The 20,106-nt window shown below is 43.9% G+C and overlaps 1 protein-coding gene and 1 long non-coding RNA gene across 7 annotated transcripts in view; one reads left to right on the forward strand and one right to left on the reverse strand.

The window, feature by feature from the left end:
• Babam2 (BRISC and BRCA1 A complex member 2) overlaps positions 1 to 20,106 on the reverse strand; it is a 362,656-nt gene that overhangs the window by 51,906 nt on the left and 290,644 nt on the right. The gene's annotated exons all lie outside the window — the stretch shown is intronic.
• LOC146894434 (uncharacterized) overlaps positions 1 to 20,106 on the forward strand; it is a 40,110-nt gene that overhangs the window by 16,032 nt on the left and 3,972 nt on the right. For 3 of the 6 annotated variants that reach the window (XR_015002503.2, XR_015002501.2, XR_015002506.2), the window contains one exon: positions 3,839 to 11,916. This is a non-coding gene — a long non-coding RNA (uncharacterized LOC146894434). Of the gene's footprint in view, positions 1 to 443; positions 11,917 to 20,106 lie in introns of those variants that run through there. The other 3 variants (XR_015002504.2, XR_015738166.1, XR_015002502.2) reach the window with 2 other exon arrangements.

Here is a 20,106-nt window from a genome sequence, read left to right on the forward strand (position 1 = left end):
GGAACCATTTTTACTGAAGAGTCTGGGTTTATTTTCACTCTCTCCCACTGCTGAGTTCATATCTGTGGCCTCCCTTTTATGGGCCCCAGAGCTATAAATCTGAAAAGGGACAGATAAGGTAGGAACTTGTTAAACAAAATCCCCACCAAAATGACAAACATTCAAACAGGAGTGGCCTGCCTTTATCTCGTCACCACCCAGCTATGACCGGGTCTGTTTTCCTCTTACAAAGGGTCTGCTGTCTGCACAGCAGCCGGCATTGTACCCAGGAGACCAAAAGTCACTCCTTAGCTAGGTATTTCCCAAAGGACTGGTACTGTATGTTCCAGAGCGAACTTGCTGAGCTGACTCTCTTGGTTGCCATAAAAAAATCCCTTGATTTTTATCTTTGGTTGGACAGATTGGGCTTTTTGATAACCCATTCCACTTCCCTGGAAACGTAGGTATGCATCCATATGCTGACTCATTGTGGGTACAGAGAGCACAGAATCCCCGCAGAGGGTGGAGACTGGAAGACTTTGAAGACAGGGAAGGTGGAGAGCAGAGGAAGGCAAACACAGAGCTATTCTGGATAGACTACACGTTGTCTGCAGCAGCCAGAGAAGCAAAGGGCTGGGCTGGCAGCTTGTACAGCGGTGGGTTCTTTACGCCTTGCATTTGAAGATAAAAGAGATTTGGTATGTTTATGAAGCAGTGTCCTCCCCTCCCCAAAGTTGGGCACGCAACCTCTGGGGATCACTCCACAGCAATGACTTCTGTTTGTGGTCGGGGTTGGTTTAGGTTTGCATCTCTGTAGGTATAAGACTTTATTATTTTGAGTCAGATCACAATATCATCTGTAGCCCAAGATGGCCTTGAACTTAAGGTTCCTCTGCTCCAGACTCCCAAGTGCTGGAATTGCATGCATGTGCCAACATGCCTGGCCAAGATACTTTTAAATAGATGATATTTACTAAACTTAGACATGCAAAGTCCGCCTTTCGTCAGAAGGAACTGTGATACGGTTTTTGCAGGATTTCTCTGCAGGAAAATAATTTCCACAGTAGGTGTAAAGATACTACTCACTGAGCTTCCAGTGACAACTGAGCCAATAGATAAATCTGGTTTACGGTTTATGTGAACTGCAAGGCAACCACCATGCCAGGTAAGATATGGTCTAGGCACTGGGACTGATAAAAAATAGGGATCGACATGTGTGGTACTTGGTAGACTGAGTCCCAAAGTGAGTCACTTCAAAAGCATTATGAAACCTTGGGTAGGCATGCCTGGCTGTAATCCCAGCATTTGAGAGACTGAGGCAAGAGGATCAAGAGTTCAAATCAACCTTGGCTACATGGTAAACTGGAGCCCAGCCTGAGCTACAAGAGACTGGGTCTCAACAAAAACCAAAACCAAAACAGAAGGCTAGAGAGGTAGATGCTCAATGGCTACGAGTCCACTTTCAGAGGACTAGAGTTACACCCTCTTGTGGCCTTCAAGGGTACCCCTAAACATGTGTCTATATTCACGTGCATGCTTGTACATGCAAGTGTGTATATATACATGTACACACATACCCCCTACAGAAATCATACAAGCAAGCATTAGAAAAATCAATGAATAAGAATCCTTATTCTAATGAGGAATAAGCCCTTTTCTGCATTCTTACAGCAAATACAGATATATTTTTATCATGACTAATTATAGTGTAACACTTCACTATTAACAATTACTATGTAGGTTCTGGGAAGCTAGCTCAGACAGTAAACTGCATGCCATGTAAGCATGAGGACCTGAGTTCAAATCCCATTTAAAAAGCTGGGTGTGGTGACCTGTGCCTGCCCCAGCACTGGGGAGGGAGATACAGGAGGAACTCTGGAGCCTGAGCTTCAGGTTTGGTGAGAGATAGTTTCAAAAAAATAAGGAGGAATAGCAAATGAGGAAGACATCCAGTATTGTCTTTGGCTTCCACATGAATGTGCACACATACATGCACACACATATATATACAAGAACATGTAGAACAAAATTGAATTTTCAATGTAGCAAGGAATGTTTGTAACATATATTAATTTCTAAAACATGCTAAAACACAGACTCTGAGGCTGGAGAGTTGCCTCAGTGTTTTAGAACACATGTTACTCTTGTAGAGGGTTTTCTGGGTTTGGGTCCTAGAACCTATATGGCAGTTAACAACCATCCACAACCCCAGGTCCAGGGGATCTAACTCCCTCTTCTGGCTTTCGTGGGCACCAGGCATATTCATATACAATAAAAATAAACAAATCTTTTCAAAACACACAGTGGTATACACCATTAATCCCAGCACTCAGGAGGCAGAGGCAACAGAATCTCTGTGAGTTTCAGGCCAGCCTGGTTTACTTAGTGTGTTCTAGGCTAGCTAGGGCTACTTGGTGAGACCCACAAAACAAAAACAACAACTACAACAACAACAACAAAATCAAAAACATGCCCTCCCTAGTGTGTCTGAAATGGCTCTCTCTGAAAACAAACACATTGGGCCTACTTGCTCCCTTGCCTCCCCCAAATATAGTCTATGTTAAAATGCCCATAGCACTCCTTCCTTATTAAAAACCATGGCTTTAGTGAAGAATTATATACCCCTGGGTTTTACCATTTTTGACTTTTTTATATGAAAATTCAATTACACTGCATGTCTCTTGGAACTTGCTTTTTAACACTGGGATTCTACGAGTTCATCATCATGGTGTGTAAATTGCCACTTTTGCAATGAACTCAACCCCGTTTCTCCATCCAGTCCCTCAGCGAGCACTGGGTCTCTCACGAGTCTTCCTGACCATGTGCTCACCAGCATCATTTCCTGGTTTCCTGGGCACAGTTGCTTTATGAGTTAGGGACTCATACAGACCACGCGAGTCTTGAACTCTTGTTCTTCATGCCTCAATCTCCTAAAAGCCAGAATCTTAAGCTTGCTCCACCACACCCAGCTTGCCCAGTCCCCTTGCAGTGAGGTGGAGCCATGTCCCTGAACTGTGGCTGGGGAACTTTGTGGAAGGGATAAGGACACAAGCTGATTCCTCTAATGCCCTATATTCTACCTGAAGCACAGGGTTGCGGGTCAAGCTGGGGGTGGGGGCGTGGGGGAAGGTTCTGCTTCAGGCATTCATGGGGAAGGAGATGTGAGGAGAAAATGGCACAAGGTGGGGAATAGTGGACTTCTGTCTCTTGATTACAGTGTCTCTATCAATGTCCTGCTTGTTGATATTTTCCCACAATTATTCACGATATCTCTGCTGGCAGAAATGGACAAAGAAGGCAGTGATCTCAAAAAGGTTTAGCAACTAGGATTAATTCTATGGTAAACACAGAAACGAAAAGAGCAAAACCACTCCAGCCTCTATAAGTGCATCCTTAGGGCATTTGTGGCTTCAAAACAATATTGGTGTCTCTCAAATATTAAAGTTAAATCTGCATTGTTTCAAAGGACTTTGTAGTTGTTAAAGAAGTCAAACTTGAGAGACTGGTAGGATAGCTCAGTCTGCATGGCTTGGCGTGCAAGCTTGAAGATCTGAGGTTGAACCCCAGTACTCACACAGGAAGATGGGTGTGGTATATGTGTGTAATCCTAACCCTCAAGAGGCAGATTCAGATGGATCCCTGGGGCTTGCTGGCCAGCCCCCCTTATCCCTATTAGGGAGTTCCAGATCAAAGAGAAAGCTTGTCTCACAAACAGGTGAACAAAATCTACGGAGGAGTCCTCTGGTCTCCACACTGGCATGCACACCTGTACTTATGTACCCTTCCTCCATTACCCAGAGGGGGGTACCCCCAAATCAAACTTGAAAAGCTGAAATCAAGAAGTAATTCTTTCCAACAGGCTAGTTTTCTACAGGCCCTCTGAACGGTGGCTACAATGAATGTACTGGAGTAAACTGTCTTTGAACACCAGGATGTATGGTCTCCTGTTTACTCTCCATGGAGACTACTGAGTCCGCAGTCTTGGTTGATCATCTCCTAGAAGGAACTTTTTGAAGTACTATATCCCTTTGATTGAGGGCAACTGAGCATGTTTCTATCCGGTAAACAGTGGTAAGTACCGCCCCGCTGAAAAGTCTCCCTCCTCATTGAGGGGCTGTGGCAGAGCACAGAACTCAGGGTTTTGGGTTCCTCTCTCCTGCAAACATAAAACAAAGCCTTTGGAATTTGGAGAGGCTTTTGTTGAGAGCAAAACTCTGAGCTCTCCATCCAACATGAGCTTAAGGACATATTCTGCACGTTCTTTTTAATGTCTGTCACAGGAGATAGGTTATAAGTCATATGAGGTTTCTAAACATACATCCAAGTAAAAATAAAGAGTATTACCATAGCCAGAGACTAATAGGACAGCATTCATTGAGAAGGCCAAAGGAAATCTGAGCATGGGAGCCTACTTACGAGTACTTCTAGAACAGGGTTGTCATCATCAGCCCTAGCTCTTCAGTGTTCAGTAAAGCCAACTTAAAGCCTAAATGTCAAATTCCACTCCCTTTTGGGGGACGTAAGAGAGCCACATTAGCTTCCACATCACATTTGAAGGACTAGCTGTAACAACAATGGAACTAACCTTTGAGCTTTCTTGAGAGAGAATGAGAAGAGAGCGATTTCAATGAGATACTGTGGGGTTAGTGTGCACTGTGAGGTAACTGTCATTCCCTGGCCCCAGCCACACTTGAGAGATTCTTTTAGTAGTTACCTTTCCTAGGCTCACCTTTATGCAAAGGCTGCTGATCAAGGGCAGGTCTTATGGTTTCCCTAGAGACCAGAAAGCCTTAATCCACCTTTTCAACATTAGGAGTGTTCAAAAGGCCCACAGCACAAAGGGCCATTCTCATACCTGGAGAACTAGAGGGATCACTGGAATCCCAAAGGACCCCATTTTAAGAGAGAATCAAGAAATTGGGCTTCCTGCCCATCACATCCACCGAGGTTGAGAGTCTCATGATCATACACCTAGCTGGGGCCTCTACCTGCTGCTGAGGAGGCAGTGGTGTATGTACTCGCCAACCTTTCTGAAATCATGGCACTTATCCAGAAAATGGTATTAGCTTATGGCGTATTGGGAAAAGTGGGTGAGACCAGTGAGGCCACGGACTGTGCTCAGGTTGTTCCCATGACTGCCAAGAGAGAAAGCCTTGGTCAAGGGAGGGGAACAGGGGACCTGCAAGCAGGCCTTGGTATACATGGTATTTCCTCCCACTGCAGGCCGAAGGACTTGTAGGTGCTTAAGCTTCCTCTTCCTGTAAAGAGGGGAGAGTGACCCAACCTCGTGGGCTGTTGAGAAAATGATCCTGAGTTACAGGTGTGAAACACTCTGCACAGCGCTTTGTAGAGAGTGAACACTCAACCAACGGTGCTGTTTACACTGTGACACTACTGTCACCTATACTGGAGGTCCCGTTTTATTAGTCCGGTGACCTCTGAATGGGATGTACTAGGTGGAGAAAACACTGACTGGTTCTGAAAAAAATGCTGCTTAATTTTCAGGTTGTGATTTTTTCATTTTTTAAAAAGTTATGGCAAATTCAGCTGTCCAGCCTGCGGCGTGAGTATGTTTGCATTGCTGGACAACCATGTGCATGCACTATCCATCTCCAGAGTGTTTCTCATCATGGCAATTCCACACTATAAATACAGCTTCCTGCCGGCCCAGATCCTTGCACCCACTGTTTGACTTTCTGTCCCTGTGAATCTGACAACTCATTGAGGTGGCATCAAAGTGCATTTGACCTGTGTGAGATGAACTGTGTTCTGACATGCCCTCACGCTCCTCCCATTGGAGGGCAAAGCCTTATATTTAACCAAAGGCCATTCTTAGTTCAGAAGTCTCTTCTAAACACTCTTTTAGTACACCCTAAGTTAGGGCATCTCAAGAATTCAGATCACTTCTTCGAGACAAAAAGCATTTAACATTGCTTTGTGAGTTCCTGCTGGAGAAACGATGGCTCAGCAGTTAAGAGCACTGGCCACTCTTCCAGAGGACCTGGGTTCAATGGCCAGCACCCACACATGGCAGCTCACAACCATTTGTAACTCCAGTTTCAGGGTATAGGAAACCCTTACACAGACATAAATGCAGACAAAACACTAATGTACATGAACTAAATTAAAAACAAAAACAAAATCAAAAAAAGAATAGTGAGTCCCAAACCAGTTCCCATAAATATGAAGTCAGAGGACAGACAAATTCATATATCAGGCCAAATAGTGCAGAACCTTTTGGAATGGAAGACCAGGGGTCTCTGGCCTGGAATGGACACTGTTCCATGTGAATGTTGGCTCATTCCTTATTCATCTGGCTGCCCAGAGGGTCTTCAGTCCAACACCTCCCATTTCTGCCCTCGTCTTCTCCAGTCTACTCCTCTGAACAAAACCCTGCTTTAACTGATGGCATTCGCTGCCTAGATGCTTCAAGAAGTCTGGAAATTCTTCATTCTTTGTGTGTGTTTAGGCATGCATGTGTGAGGAGGCCAGATAGCAACACCATTAAGTGTCTCCCTCAATCATTCCCCATCTTATCTTTTGAGACAGGATCTCTTGCTGAATCCAGAGCGCACCAACTGGCTAAACTGGTTGGCCCCTGAGCTTCAGGGATCTGCCCTGTTCATCCATCCCCCACCCCCACTAGGGTGACTGACATAGCTGAGCATACCTAGTTTATTCTGTAGGTGCTGGGGATCCAAACACAGGCTGGCACTTGACCAGCTGAGTCAGGGTCCCAGCCCAGAAACACTGTTATACCCTTCTATAGATCTTCTGCAGAGTCTACCAACAAGCTTTACTTGTAAAAGATTTCTTTAACTCTTTTTCTCCCCTTTCACCCTTGGTAAAGAGTGCTCTGCTTCAGATTTAACCACTGTCTGCTGGACTGCCTTCTCGGGTCTGCTGCTTTCCATCCCGCACCATCTTCTACAGTACCAGACTTGTTAAAAGCAAACACATTCCGCTTTGCTACCGAGCCCTCTTTCTCTTCTGGGGATACAGTCAAACATCAGACTGGTATGCAGTGCTGTCTGTGTTCTGGCCTCTGATGACCTTCTGAGCAGAGTCTCTCACCACTCCTGGGATCCAACAGACACTTGAGAAATTGGAGTCACTTAGAGTTCTTCACAAACACTTGACCATTTCTTCTCTCGGTATCTTTGTTTATGCTAACCCTTCAGCTTAAAGTGTTCTTCCAGCTTTCCTGCTCTAGTAAGCTGGGTGCTCCCACCCTGTATTCCCATAATACCTGGTGTACAGCCAGCATTACACCTTAAAGACCGTCTCATTGTTAAGTCATATTTGTTTGGCTTTTAGAATTGAGTCTCATTGTACACTTGTGATTCTTGCCCCTGGGCCTCCCAAGTGTGGGCATTACAGGTATGTACTACCATGTCTGTGTGGCTTTTATGTTCATTTGCTCCAAGAATGTGAGCCATTTCAGAGAAGATACCAAACATCCTGGCAGTCTGTCTTGACAGTGCCTGAACCTCAAGCAGGACTCAAGACTGTGCAAGTCAAGTCTGGGGTCACAAGGAGGAGAGTGCAGACCTCAGGTCTGGGGCCACAGGGCAGAAGGCGCAGACCCCTGTATGTTTCAGGGCTGGGGCCACAGGACAGAAGGCACAGACCCCTGTGCAAGTAGGTCAAGTCTGGAGCTATGGGGAAGAAGAAGGAAAGAAAAGGGAATGGAAGGTATGGAAGGAAAGAAGGCACACAGGAAAGAAGAAGCAAGACTTCTCTCATTCTATCTCAGTGCTGGAGATAGTGCTGAACTCAGTCCCTCTAACACGATAGGTAAGCACTTTGACTGATATCCCTAGCTCTATATTTCTTGATGACACAATTATATACACCCTAAGACATCTACTAAAGGTCAAAGGCAAAAATAACTGCCCTACTCCACAGTTGACAGTATTTAGAATAAGCTAACCGGGAGCTAACTATGTAGCCCAGGCTGATCTGAAACTCATAATCCTCCTGCTTCAGCCTCCCTAGTGCTTGGATTAAAAGTGTGCACCACCATGCCTTACTTTGTAGTTCTCTATATTAACAATGAACAATTAGAAAATGAAAATGTAAAAACTTCATTCATAACAGGTTAAAACATACTTAGAAATTAGTTTAATAAAAAATGTACAAGCCCTATATACTGAAAGCTGTATGTTTTATAACATACGTTATATATAAAACAATGTTTTAAAACATTGCTATGGGAAATTAAAAATGACTAAAATAGAAATGTAAAGCATGTTCATGAACTATAAAACTTAGTACTCCTAAGATAGTGATTCTCTTCCAAAGAGGACTGAATCCCACAGAATTCCAATCATGTTTGGTGTCCAGAAACTGACACACTTATTCTAAGATGAACATGAATGGAAAGGCAAAGGATGTGTACACAGTGTAAATAATTCTAACGTCAGAAATATAAAGGTGCCAGTAATGGTACACATCTGTAAAAATCCCAAGACCTTGGAGGTAGAGACAGGAGGACTGTAATAGGGGCTGGAGAGATGACTCAGTGTTTAGGAGCTCTGGCAGAGGGCCCAGCTGGATTGCCAGCATCCACGGTGAGGGCTCAAAAATACCTGTAACTTCAGCTCTAGAAAATCTGAAACTTTCTTCTTGTCTCTGTGGGCACCTGCACTCATGTGCACATGCCCACACACAGACACACATACATACACATAATTAAAGTAAAATAAATCTAAAAAAATTTAATGACTTGTACAACTTGCTCTCAAGTGAGGGCTGAGCACACAGATTACTAGGATAGACCAGATCCATAGTTACATTTGCTCACATGACCAAATCCTGGACAAGAAGCACCTTAAGGGAGAAGGATGGGCTTGGGGTCTGTTTGAGTCCATCACGCCAGGGATGAAGTGGTGGTAGCTGGACCATAAGGTTTCTTGTTAGGTCTGTGCAGACCACAGCAGAGAGGGGAGTTGCTGCTGACTGGCTGGCTTTCTCCTTGATTCTTATTCATTTAGTCCAAGACAACACACAATGGGATGTAGTGTCTCCAGTCTCAGGGGAACCTTCCTCCCTCAGTTATTTGTTTCTTGAATTATTCCCACAGATACATCCAAAGATGTGGCTCACTAGTGTCCTAGGCAGTTCTTAATCTATTCAGGTTGAGAATCAAAACTCAACCATCACATATGGTCCAATGATGTTTTTACAAAGATGCCAAAGCAATTCAGTGGGGGACATTTGGTCTTTTTAACAGATGCTTCTACAACAGTGATATTAAATTTGAAAAAGTTAGAACTATGTTCTTCACCTCACACCATATATAAAACTGAAACAGAATACAGACCTATACTTAGGAATTAAAACAACTGGGGTGAGGGTCCCCACCTACCATCCTGCTACTCAAAGCCAAGCCAGGAGAAGTTTGAACCTCTTGGTGAGTGAGACTCTGTCTCAAAAAAGATAATTAATTAATTAAATATAGAAAGTTTAGAATTGGATTAGGCAAGACCTTCTTAAGGAACTGCAAAAAAAATGCTCTATAAAATTAAGACATAATAAAAAAGGGACCTCATAAAATTATAAACTTAGTTTTTTGGAAGATGCAGTTAAACAAAAAAAAAATCTCTGTTAAAATTTATAGAGCACATTACTGACAAATGGATTCTGTCCAGGTTTACAAAGAGTTTATAAGTCAGGGCTAGGGATAAGGCACCATGGTATAGCATTTGCCCAACATGCTTGAGGCCTTGTGCTGCATCCCTACCAGGGGTGGGGGTAGGGGGGACTCAAAAACTGAAAAATATTAAAAATATTATCACACCAACTAAAAACTGAAGAAAGATTTCAGCAGATACTTTCCATTTCACGAATGAACTTGGACAGCTGGCACATAAAGAGTTGTTCATCAGCCCTGGACACTAGGGAACAAAAACTAGAAATCACAGAACAGTATGCCCTACTGCAGCTAAAATTAAAGGCTAATAGTAGCAAAAGCTGGAAGGGATGCAGAAGAACTCAAACACTCATGTACTATTAGGAGGACGGTAGAGTCACACCCCTTTAAAACAGCATGGCGGTGGATTACTGAGTTAAACATACACTTACTGGGTGACTCACATCCCTGCTCCCACAGTCAACCAAACAGAACTAAAAGTGTATGTCAAAACAAAGACTTTCCCTTAAACTATATCCAAGGAGAACTATTCTTAATCACCAGATATTGCAAAGATAAAGCAAGTCATTACCTGGGGTGGAATATTACTCAGTAACAAACAAGAATGAAATACTGATGCACAAGCACAGACCTCAAAAAACACACACCTAACAGAAACCAAAGAAACATGCTCTCCTGCGTGGTTCCATTATAAAGCAAATATTATAAATTCTAGAGTAACCGAATCCCGACATGCTCTCTAACTGCCAAGAATTCTATTCAAAACTGGCATAAAGACTGAACGGCTAATATTCTAAAAGAGGCAATCAGAAACTCTCTGGAATGGTCAGGTAATAGATCTTTCACTCATCTTCTAGAGGGCCTGGATTCAGTTCTCAGCATTTAACATGAGGCAGCTTAAAACTTCAGTGACTCCAGTTCCAGGGGATCCAACACCTTCTGAACTCTGTGGTCACCTGCATGCATATAGTGCACACACACATAAACCTTTCAAAAAAGGAAGTATGCTTGAGACAAACAGGGAAGCTCAAAGGTAGACTGGGAATGATCTGACATTAAAGAATTAGATATAGGAGTGTGTGGAGCTGACACTGTGTCTTTAAGAATCATTACTGTTAGCCGGGCAGTGGTGGCACACACCTTTAATCCCAGCACTCAGAAGGCAGAGGCAGATAGATCTCTGTGAGTTTGAGGTCAGCCTGGTCTATAAGAGCTAGTGCCAGGACAGGCTCCAAAGCTACAGAGAAACCCTGTCTGGAAAAACCAAAAAAAAAAAAAAAAAAAAAAAAAAAAAAAAAAAAAAAAAGAAAAGAAAAAAATCATTCCTGTTAGCGATACACACAGATACATCTGGAAGTATTTCTAGATAAAATGAAAGATGTGTTTTATACTTGCTTCAAATAGTCCAGAAAATTCTAAGAGCAAATGAAAAGGAGGTTTGGGTGAAGAAACGAGAGACAAACAGCAGTATAGTGTTGTATGCACGAGGGTTCCTACCTAATGCTATTTCCCCCGCTCTTATTTGTGCTTCATTTCTGTAATTATTTATTCTTGTGCGTGGCACTGGGAACTGACCTCAGGTTCTTGCATGTCGTTGGCAAGTATTCTACCAGGAGATATATATACAGTCCTGTTTTTATTTTTTCACATGGGGCCTCACTAAATCACTGCTTGGGTTATCCTTGAATGTACTCTGTCCTGGATCCTCGGTGTGTGCTGTGGGTCTTTCTTCCTTCAGACTCTCAAAGTAGCTGAACTATAAGTGGGTACCACTAGGCCTGGCAGTGTTTTGGTTTTACTTTTAATTTGTGATTAAATGTCTATGTTGGGGGGCGGGTTTCACATGTGGCAGGCAGAGGAAAACCTTTGGGAATCAGTTCTTTCCTTCTACCACGTGGAGATCAAATTCAGGAGGTCAGGCTTGGTGGCAAAGGACCTTTTTATCTGCTAAGCCATCTTGCTGGCCCAGTGTTCTTGTCTGTAAGAGTTATAGGCACTCATGGTAGATCGCACACACTGAACTGTTTGCATTTTACTTAGTTAACAAAACAACGGTGAGTGTGTAAAGGAGCAAGTATTTTGCCACGGTTTAACACTTCCTCTTGTCCGGGACCAGGGCAACTCCCACATCCACATCACCTCCTGGGCTTTGATGGGCACTGGATCTTGCAACCCTCACTGGACTCTGTATAACAAACCATTGTTAGTCACAGTCATTGTCTAAGCTGAGTCTCTAATAATCCATTGCTTGCTAATTCTTGCATTAAACTGTGTAGTTTGTTCTTTCAGTGGTCAGAGTGAATTTTTATCTCAAGTTTGCACAGCTATGTCCCTGTGGAAGAGATTATAGCTGAACAACCTGCCACCATTAAGGAGCAGCTCTGGCTTCATGCTCTGATGCCTTCAACTAGGATTGCCACTCTGTAGAGATCCGCTCCCACTCTTCAGAGATGAGAGGATCTGGTCACTTGCGGGGCTTGACAGTGACATTCTGTTCCTGATGCTGGGCTTCCAGGTTTGCCATGACATTCTGATGGAGTTTGAAGGTTGTCACACTTACCTGGGGACACTGCCAATGGATTACCTGGAGCAGGGTCATAGTGCAGTCATGGATCAGTTCTGAGATTTAAATCCTAGTTGTCACTGAACCTTGTTAAGCCAAGTTGTCTTTTGTTGCACAGGCTAAGCTGGTAATTGTCCATAGGAGAGTGCAGGGAGATTTACATATCATAAGTATGCAAAAGTATAGGTCAGAGTGTCTGGGGCACAATATACCGGGAGTTCCTATCAACAATCATGACTGTTACTGTCCACAGTTGCAGTTCTGCACCAAAAATGCCTATAAGTCAGCAATGTAGATAGTTCCTACCGTTAACTATACAGAAGCCATTTCACTCATTAGATCAATACCGTGAGTGACCCTGTAAGTGGCTTTCTTCTTTCACTGAGTAGGAGGCCTTCTTTGGTTACAATTCGTTAATTAAAAAGCAGCTGAGTATATTTTGAAGTAAAAAAAAATCACTGAGACTTTTCAGGAAATTTGATCAGAAAGACTCACTTTCGAAATTACTTATTCCAATAATTACCACGGAGGAGAATTATGCCATGGGCACAAGAAGGCAAAGAGAAAAAGGATCATTGCCTCGACTGTGGTCTGATCTATTGCTCCCTCCTCACTGGACACCCTCCAGAGCTCTAGAAAGGGTGCCATGGAAATCCAAGGACTCACACCACAAAGAATATGCCCAAAGAAGATTCATGAATGAAATTTTCAACCCAGTGCCAGAAGATGCAAACAGACCTTTGAAAGTGAACTCTAAAGCAGACAGAGTTTCAGTTTGAGTCAAAGCAGTGATGGTGCTTGCTAAGGCCATAACTGAGCTGAGAACCTTATGAGGAAGGCATGTGGCGTGTGATCGAAAGATGAAACGGCCTGGCCCCAACCACCAGCTCACAGCAATCCAGGTAAAAACAAACCAGAATGTCTGAAGCGCTGACAGGACTCGGGAGTTCTCATGATTTAAACACGGAGACATTAGAGAGATTCTCGTTTATTCTTTTCCACAATCCTTATCATTTTGAACAACAGAAGGAACACATAGCTTCACGATTCTTGCTAATAGTCAACTAGTTCCTGTTGCTTTGATAGTCATTAATACTAAAAATGATTACGTTAAAAACTAAGAACCTGACAGATAAGAGGTGAACGTGTCAATCCTATAATAATATTATGGTTATATAGTTCTGGTTTAAAGCAATTTCTAATCTAGGCCATTGTAGTTCATCCAGACATTTTACCAATTCCAATTTATCCAAATATATTCATAATATACATACATACATACATACATACATACGTGTGTGTGTGTGTGTGTGTGTGTGTGAGAGAGAGAGAGAGAGAGAGAGAGAGAGAGAGAGAGAGAGATTTGAATCCAAAAAAGTAACTCCCTTTTGAGAAACGTCACAGAATGGGGTTTACTGAATCACCTGGTAGTCAATGTTTTTGCTGCCTGCTAGGTAATGCCGCAGAGTATATTGTTTCTGCAGCATGAGCAGAAAGCACCGTGCTCAGGGCAAAGTGGCCACAGAGAGGATGGCTTTATTTTTAGCAGTAGGTGACAGTGTGACCCTGTACAAGTAATTTCCTGGGTTATACTGGGAACCATGCAGTTTGACGAAATCAGAGCTCTGAAGGGGCATTTGCAGCAATGACAAGCCTCTGGCTTTTATAACAATTTTCAAAAGCTCTCTTGATTCTAAGCTTTTGGCCTCCGTTACTGAAAGAGTTGTTTCAATGACTATCAGAATTAGTGTAAAGTTGTCAGTTTTTTCCTGGCTTCATAAATATTAAGTAACTCTAGAGAATGAACCCTTTGAGAAACAATATGACCGACTTCTGTTCTTAATATAAGCTCTGGAGCCACGGAAGAAAAAGAATGAATGTACAAGTGGGAAATACAGACACGCAAAGGAGAGAGCTGATGAGCCTTGTCATAAGGGAGGGAGGGAAGGATGGAGGGAGGGGAGGATGGAGGGAGGAGAGGATGGAGGGAGGGGAGGATGGAGGGAGAGGAGGATGGAGGGGAGGATGGAGGGAGGGGAGGATAGAGGGAAGGGAGGATGGAGGGAGGGGAGGAGGGAGGGAGGAAGGGAGGCAAACAGGCAGGTAGGCAGGAAGGAAAGAAAGAGGGAGAAAGGAAAGAAACTCGTCATTACCTAGACCCGATGAACCCACTGCCAGCCTGCATCCCCCAGACAGCTCTGCAGTGGATCAGAGCAGTCCAGGTCCCAGGGGGACACAACCATGTCCAAAGAGGGCACTGCTCTGCTTTCACAAACGAGACTGTCACAGCAACCACTGACATCTATAATGCTGTGCTTACAGTTAACAAATACTCATGTTGGACATATACTCTCTCACATGGGGCATTGCTAGCACAAACAATGTCGGGGAAACAAAGCTGATACAGCTTTCCAACATTAAGTCATTATTGATCTGAAGTAACTGTGTCAAGGAAAACATGCACATGAAAACCTTGACAACAAACTAAGAAAGTATCTAAGAAACAGCAACCACAAAAGAACCCCCAATTGCACCCCATATCATGCCTCAGCCTAGAGTGTCAAATTCTTGGCTGCCTGGGGGCTTTTGCAGAAACTCCTCCCCCAGCAGGCTTCTTCCTTGGCTTTTTTCGATTTTTTTTATTAAGTTGATTAATCTATTTTTAAGATGATCTTTTCTAATTTTGCATACCTATACCAGTCCCACTCCCTCTCCTCCTCCCGCTCCCCACCCTCTCATCCACTCCTCAGAGAGGTAAGGCTTCCCATGGGGAGTCAACAAAGTCTGACACATTACTTTGAGGCAGGACCAAGGTCCTCCCCTCCATATTTAGGCTGAGTAATGTATCCCTCCAAAAAGAATGGGTTCCAAAAAGCACTAAGGATAAATCCTGGTCCCATTGTCAGTGACCCCAAAGACTGCCCCTATGCAGGTTCCCCTGCTGTCAGCCTAGCTAGAGTCAGTGAGCACCCACTAGCTCAAGTCAGCTGTTTCTACGGGTATCCCCATCATGGTCTTGACCCCTTTGTTCAAATTATTGCCCTCCCTCTCTTGGACTGGTTTCTGGAAGCTCAGCCCAGTTCTTAGCTCTGGATCTCTGCATTCACTCTGCTTCCATCAGCTGCTGAATGAAGGTTCTATGGTGACAATTAAGGTAGTCATCAATCTGATTACAGGGGAAGGCCAGTTCAGGCACCTTTTCCAGTACTGCTTAGGGTCTTAGCTGGGGTCATCCTTGTGGATTCCTGGGAATTTCCCTGGTGCCAGGTTTCATGCTAACCCCATAAGAGCTCACACATTCAACATATCTCTTTCCTTGCTCTCCCTCTGTCTTCCCCCATCTCAACCATCCCATTTCCTCATGTTCTTCTTCCGCCCCCTTTCCCCTCCCCCTCCCTTTCCACCCTTTCTTCTCCCCCTAACCTATGCTCCCAATTTTCTCAGGAGATCTTGTCTATATTCCCTTTCCAGGGGATTCATGTATGTCTCTCTTAGGGTTCTCCCTGTTCCCCAGCTTCTCAGAGGTTGTGGACTATAGGCTGGTTATCCTTTGCTTTACATCTAATATCCACTTATGAGTGAGAACATACCACGTTTGTCTTTCTGGGTCTGGGTTACCCCACTCAGGATGGCTTTATCTAGTGCCATCCATTTGCATGCAAATTTTAAGATGTCATTGTTATTTACCACTGAGTAGGACTCAATTGTGTAAATGTACCACGTTTTCTCTAACCATTCTTCGGTTGAGGGGCATCTAGGTTGTTTATAGGCTTTGGCTATTACAAATAATGCTGCTATTAACACAATTGAGAAAATGTCCTTGTAGTATGATTGAGTATCCTTTGGGTATATACCCAAGAGTGGTATTGCTGTGTCTTGAGGTAGGTAGATCCCCAATTTTCTGAGAAACCGCCATACTGATTTCCAGAGTGGTTGAACAAGTTTGTACTCCCACCAGCAATGCAAGAGTGTTCCCCTTACTCCACATCCTCTCCAGCATAAGCTATCATTGGTGTTTTGATCTTAACCATTCTGACTGGAGTAAGATGGTATCTCAGAGTTGTTTTAATTTGCATTTCCCTGATAGCTAAGAATATTGAACATTTTCTTAAGCCATTTGAGATCTGAATCCCATTTTTAATTGGCTTATTTGGTATTTTAATTACTAGTTTCTTGAGTTCTTTATATATTTTGGAGATCAATCCTCTGTCTGGTGTAGGGTTGGTGAAGATCTTTTCCCATTCTGTAGGCTGTCGTTTTGTCTTATTGATGGTGTCCTTTGTCCTCAGTTTCAGAAGGTCTCATTTATTAATTGTTGCTCTCAGGGTCTGTGCTTCTGGCGTTATATTTAGGAAGTGGTCTCCTGCGCCCATGTGTTCAAGGCTACTTCCCACTTTCTCTTCTATGAGGTTCAGTGTGGCTGAATTTATGTAAAAGTCTTTGATCCATCCTGGCCACTAATGTCTTGGGTGACATGTCACCACCAAGAGAGATCATTCTAAGCACACTGAAAGACTGCTTCTGAAGACTCAATTCTGTGCCACCACAGTACTGGCACCCACTTGAAATGTATGCACTCACATGAGCCTTACAAGCGTTACTTTATTTTCTATATCACTGACACACAGCAGGCGAGTCACAGAAATCTGTGTTTAAAGCAGCATACAGGTGTACCTCATCTTTACCTGAGTTTATCAACTGGACTGGGGGCTGATACACTTTCTCTGAAAGGGTCAGATGGTAAAGCTTTTAGGCTTTGTAGATCAGGCACCAGCTCCATTGCACCCTCATTCCCTTCTCTTTCTTTTTCTTCTTCCTAATAACCTTGCAAAGACACAAGTACTTTTCTTGGTTTACGTACTACATGGAAACAGGCTGTGACCTGTAGGCTATGGTGTCCTCCCTCCTATGCTTTACTACTATGCGCACTCTAAGATCAAGCCTGAATTGTTTACTTCTATCCCAAGAATACCTACCACAGTACTGAACAAAGAGAAAATGCAAACATAGGCAACTTATAAACAATGAAGAAAGAGAAGAGAAAAATGGACAGGTTCAGGCTGACAGGCATTTCCTAGGGAGATCCAGCACTGTCTAGGCCAGACCAACAAGGGTTTACAGACAGCAGGGAAAGACAGCTTGTCACAGTCAGGGCTTCCACTCACTTCTACCTTTAGGCCCTAAATTTTGACTCTGCTACCATTGGGTCACATGCTGGTGCTTGCTGCTGCCTGGGGCCCATAAGGAGGGGAGATCACTTCTTCGGGGCTGCTCGTACTCTATGTCATTGCCATACCTTACTATATGGCTTTCTCACCACCAGCATTCTGACAAACTGCTGGCTTGTGGGTAGCAGCTGCCTCCAGAGGTAAGGATGACCTGACAGACACAGATGGACCTGTCCAACCACTCTAAGTACTTCCCAAACAGCGGCCAGGAAACATCCCTAACAATTTCTGGAAGGAGGAAGCAGTTTCTCCCAATGTAATGTGACTCCAGATAATGACTGAGATGAAGGGAGGAAGGAATGAGCAGCTGGGATGCTGCATAGCCATACTCAGAAGTACAAGAAGACCAGGGTGCTGCAGCATTGCTTGTAGAGCCAGGAATGTGGACAGCATCTCTTGCAACAACAGTCTGAGGTCAGCACCATCTGGCACAAGAGAGGGGTGACTTTCCTCTGGCATCCCCAAGTTAGCACTAGCAGCTGCCCCAATGACACTGGCTTGTCAGGCTGGGAGAATGCAAGGATGGAGAGTAGGGCAGAGGTGCTAGTTCGTGTCCTGCTAGGTCTTCAACCTCCGTGAAGAGTGGAGGCGCCCACGGGAGACTGGCTCCATGTGGAGGCACTTCCTTCCTGCTCTTTCATATGTTGAGATCCCAGAATAATTCACTGCAGTGTTCTTTGTCAAGTCCCTGCCACCCTACATTCACCCCCCCATCTTTATAGAAGAAAAAAGAGGAACAAATGGTCCCCTGGGCGTTGTAACCAAGCAAGCAGATGCTTCCAAAGGAAGGTAAGTGTCAGATGCGCAACCGTATGACTGAGGAAAACACATTATCTAACTGAGCTCCACTGTGCTGCAGCAGGCCCTCCGTCTTAGATGAGTAAGAGGTAAAGGATGCAAATGATGTGCTAAAAGCAGGCTGTGATAGGAATGGGGCAGGGGCAGCATCAGGGCCTTCACCTACAGTCTGTCCTTATGGCTGTGATTAGGGATGGGGCAGGGGCAGCATCAAGGCCCTTCACTTACAGACTGTCCTTATCTGCCAGAAGAGCCAACAGTGTGTGAGGCATGACACAAAGGTACAAGGAACAGCTCATGGAGGAAAGGAATGACAATTTTGGGAAACGCTTTGGAAAAGAGCAAATGAAACCCCAGGTTTTAAGGCAGCCATTCCACAGAGTCTGTTTCTGAAGAAGGCAGCTCACAACTAAGTGAAAACTTGGCAGGCACACAATTTTGAATGTACAACTCAGGAAAGCTAAGATAGGTGGAGAAGGAGTATACACTGTGTATGCCAGATACAATGTCAGGGAGAAGCGATTCTGCAGGAAATCTAAGAGCAGCAGCAATTACTCTGGACACTGAGGGTACTGACAAAGAGCTGGCAGGAACCATGATGCAAGTGTTCTTTTAGATTGAACATCACTGCAAGGGATGATGTCCTAGTAACTAGCAGGGCTTGACAAGGTCTGTCCCTCTAGGGTCCCCAGTGTGCAGAATCTTTGAGGTCAGGCTTGCAGAAAAGCAGGTAGAGCACCAGGGTTCCAGATTGGGAGGGATTACTGTGGAATGAATCGGTATGAAGCTAAGCCACACACTACATCGGACCTTCTGAATGCAGCAGGTTCCTTTTCTATTCCACCGCCATATTGTGACCCAGCCAAAAGCCTGGAGTAAATCTTAAGACTCTGAACTTGTAAAACTATGAGTTCTATAAACCACTCTTCTTTATAAAGTACCTAGCCTTGCACATCCTGTTCTAGCAACAGAAAGTGAACTGTTATATGCCATTTTTGAGTTGCATGCTGAGGAAAATATTAGGACTAAAGAGTGTTAAGAATGCATTTTTTCCTTTATGTCTGATACGATTTAACAATAACTAAAAAATCTAGGAAATAGAAGTAAGTTTCAGGAGAAAGGTGTGCACTGTTAGGACACTTGGAAATAAAGGAGCTGTTGAGGTAGCCAGTCTATCACTGGGTTGTTCTCAGCCACTCTGGCGTCATCTAACAAGAATCACTACCACCATCGGAGTCAGGTTTAGACACCACGGATGAGCTAGGCTACGGTCATCCCATCAGGCAATGCTTCCAAACCAACTGAAGCAGCAACTGCGATCTGGACATCAGGTAAGAAAAGTAGTAATTTTGAGGCTTCCTTTCCTAGTGCATTTTTTACTGTGGGCTAAATTCCATACGGTGATATTTCCCATCCACCAGGCACATTCAAAGAAACTAGAGCAGAAGGAAGCTTGGCCTAGTGATCTGAACAAGGTGTAGTTGGAAGCACTCCCAAGCTGGAGCTCGTTCTTTCCAATTCTGTTTATCTGCACACATAATTAATACAAAATGGCTTCTCCCGGGTTTAATACTTGAAAAAATTGTCCTAATGTAGAATGAGTTACCAATCAGGAGCACAATGTGAAGCACCATGCAAGATGGAGATGGCTAGGTAACACTGAGAAGGAAGAAGAGTCCTTCTCAAATGCATGGCCAGCTCTCCAGTGTCTGTGAGGTGTGTCAGCAACAGGTTCGACGGGGAGGCTTTTTTTCCATCTTACAGACAGTTAAGGACTTAAAAAAAAAACCCTAAGGTCAGTATCTGTACATTGTCTGATACCATGGCTATATAGGGCCAAAGTATCACTTCCTAATATTGTTTAATGAGATACAAGCAAATTC

This window comes from Myodes glareolus, chromosome 6 (genome assembly GCF_982192425.1).
Source record: "Myodes glareolus chromosome 6, mMyoGla1.1, whole genome shotgun sequence".
NCBI lineage: Eukaryota > Metazoa > Chordata > Mammalia > Rodentia > Cricetidae > Myodes > Myodes glareolus.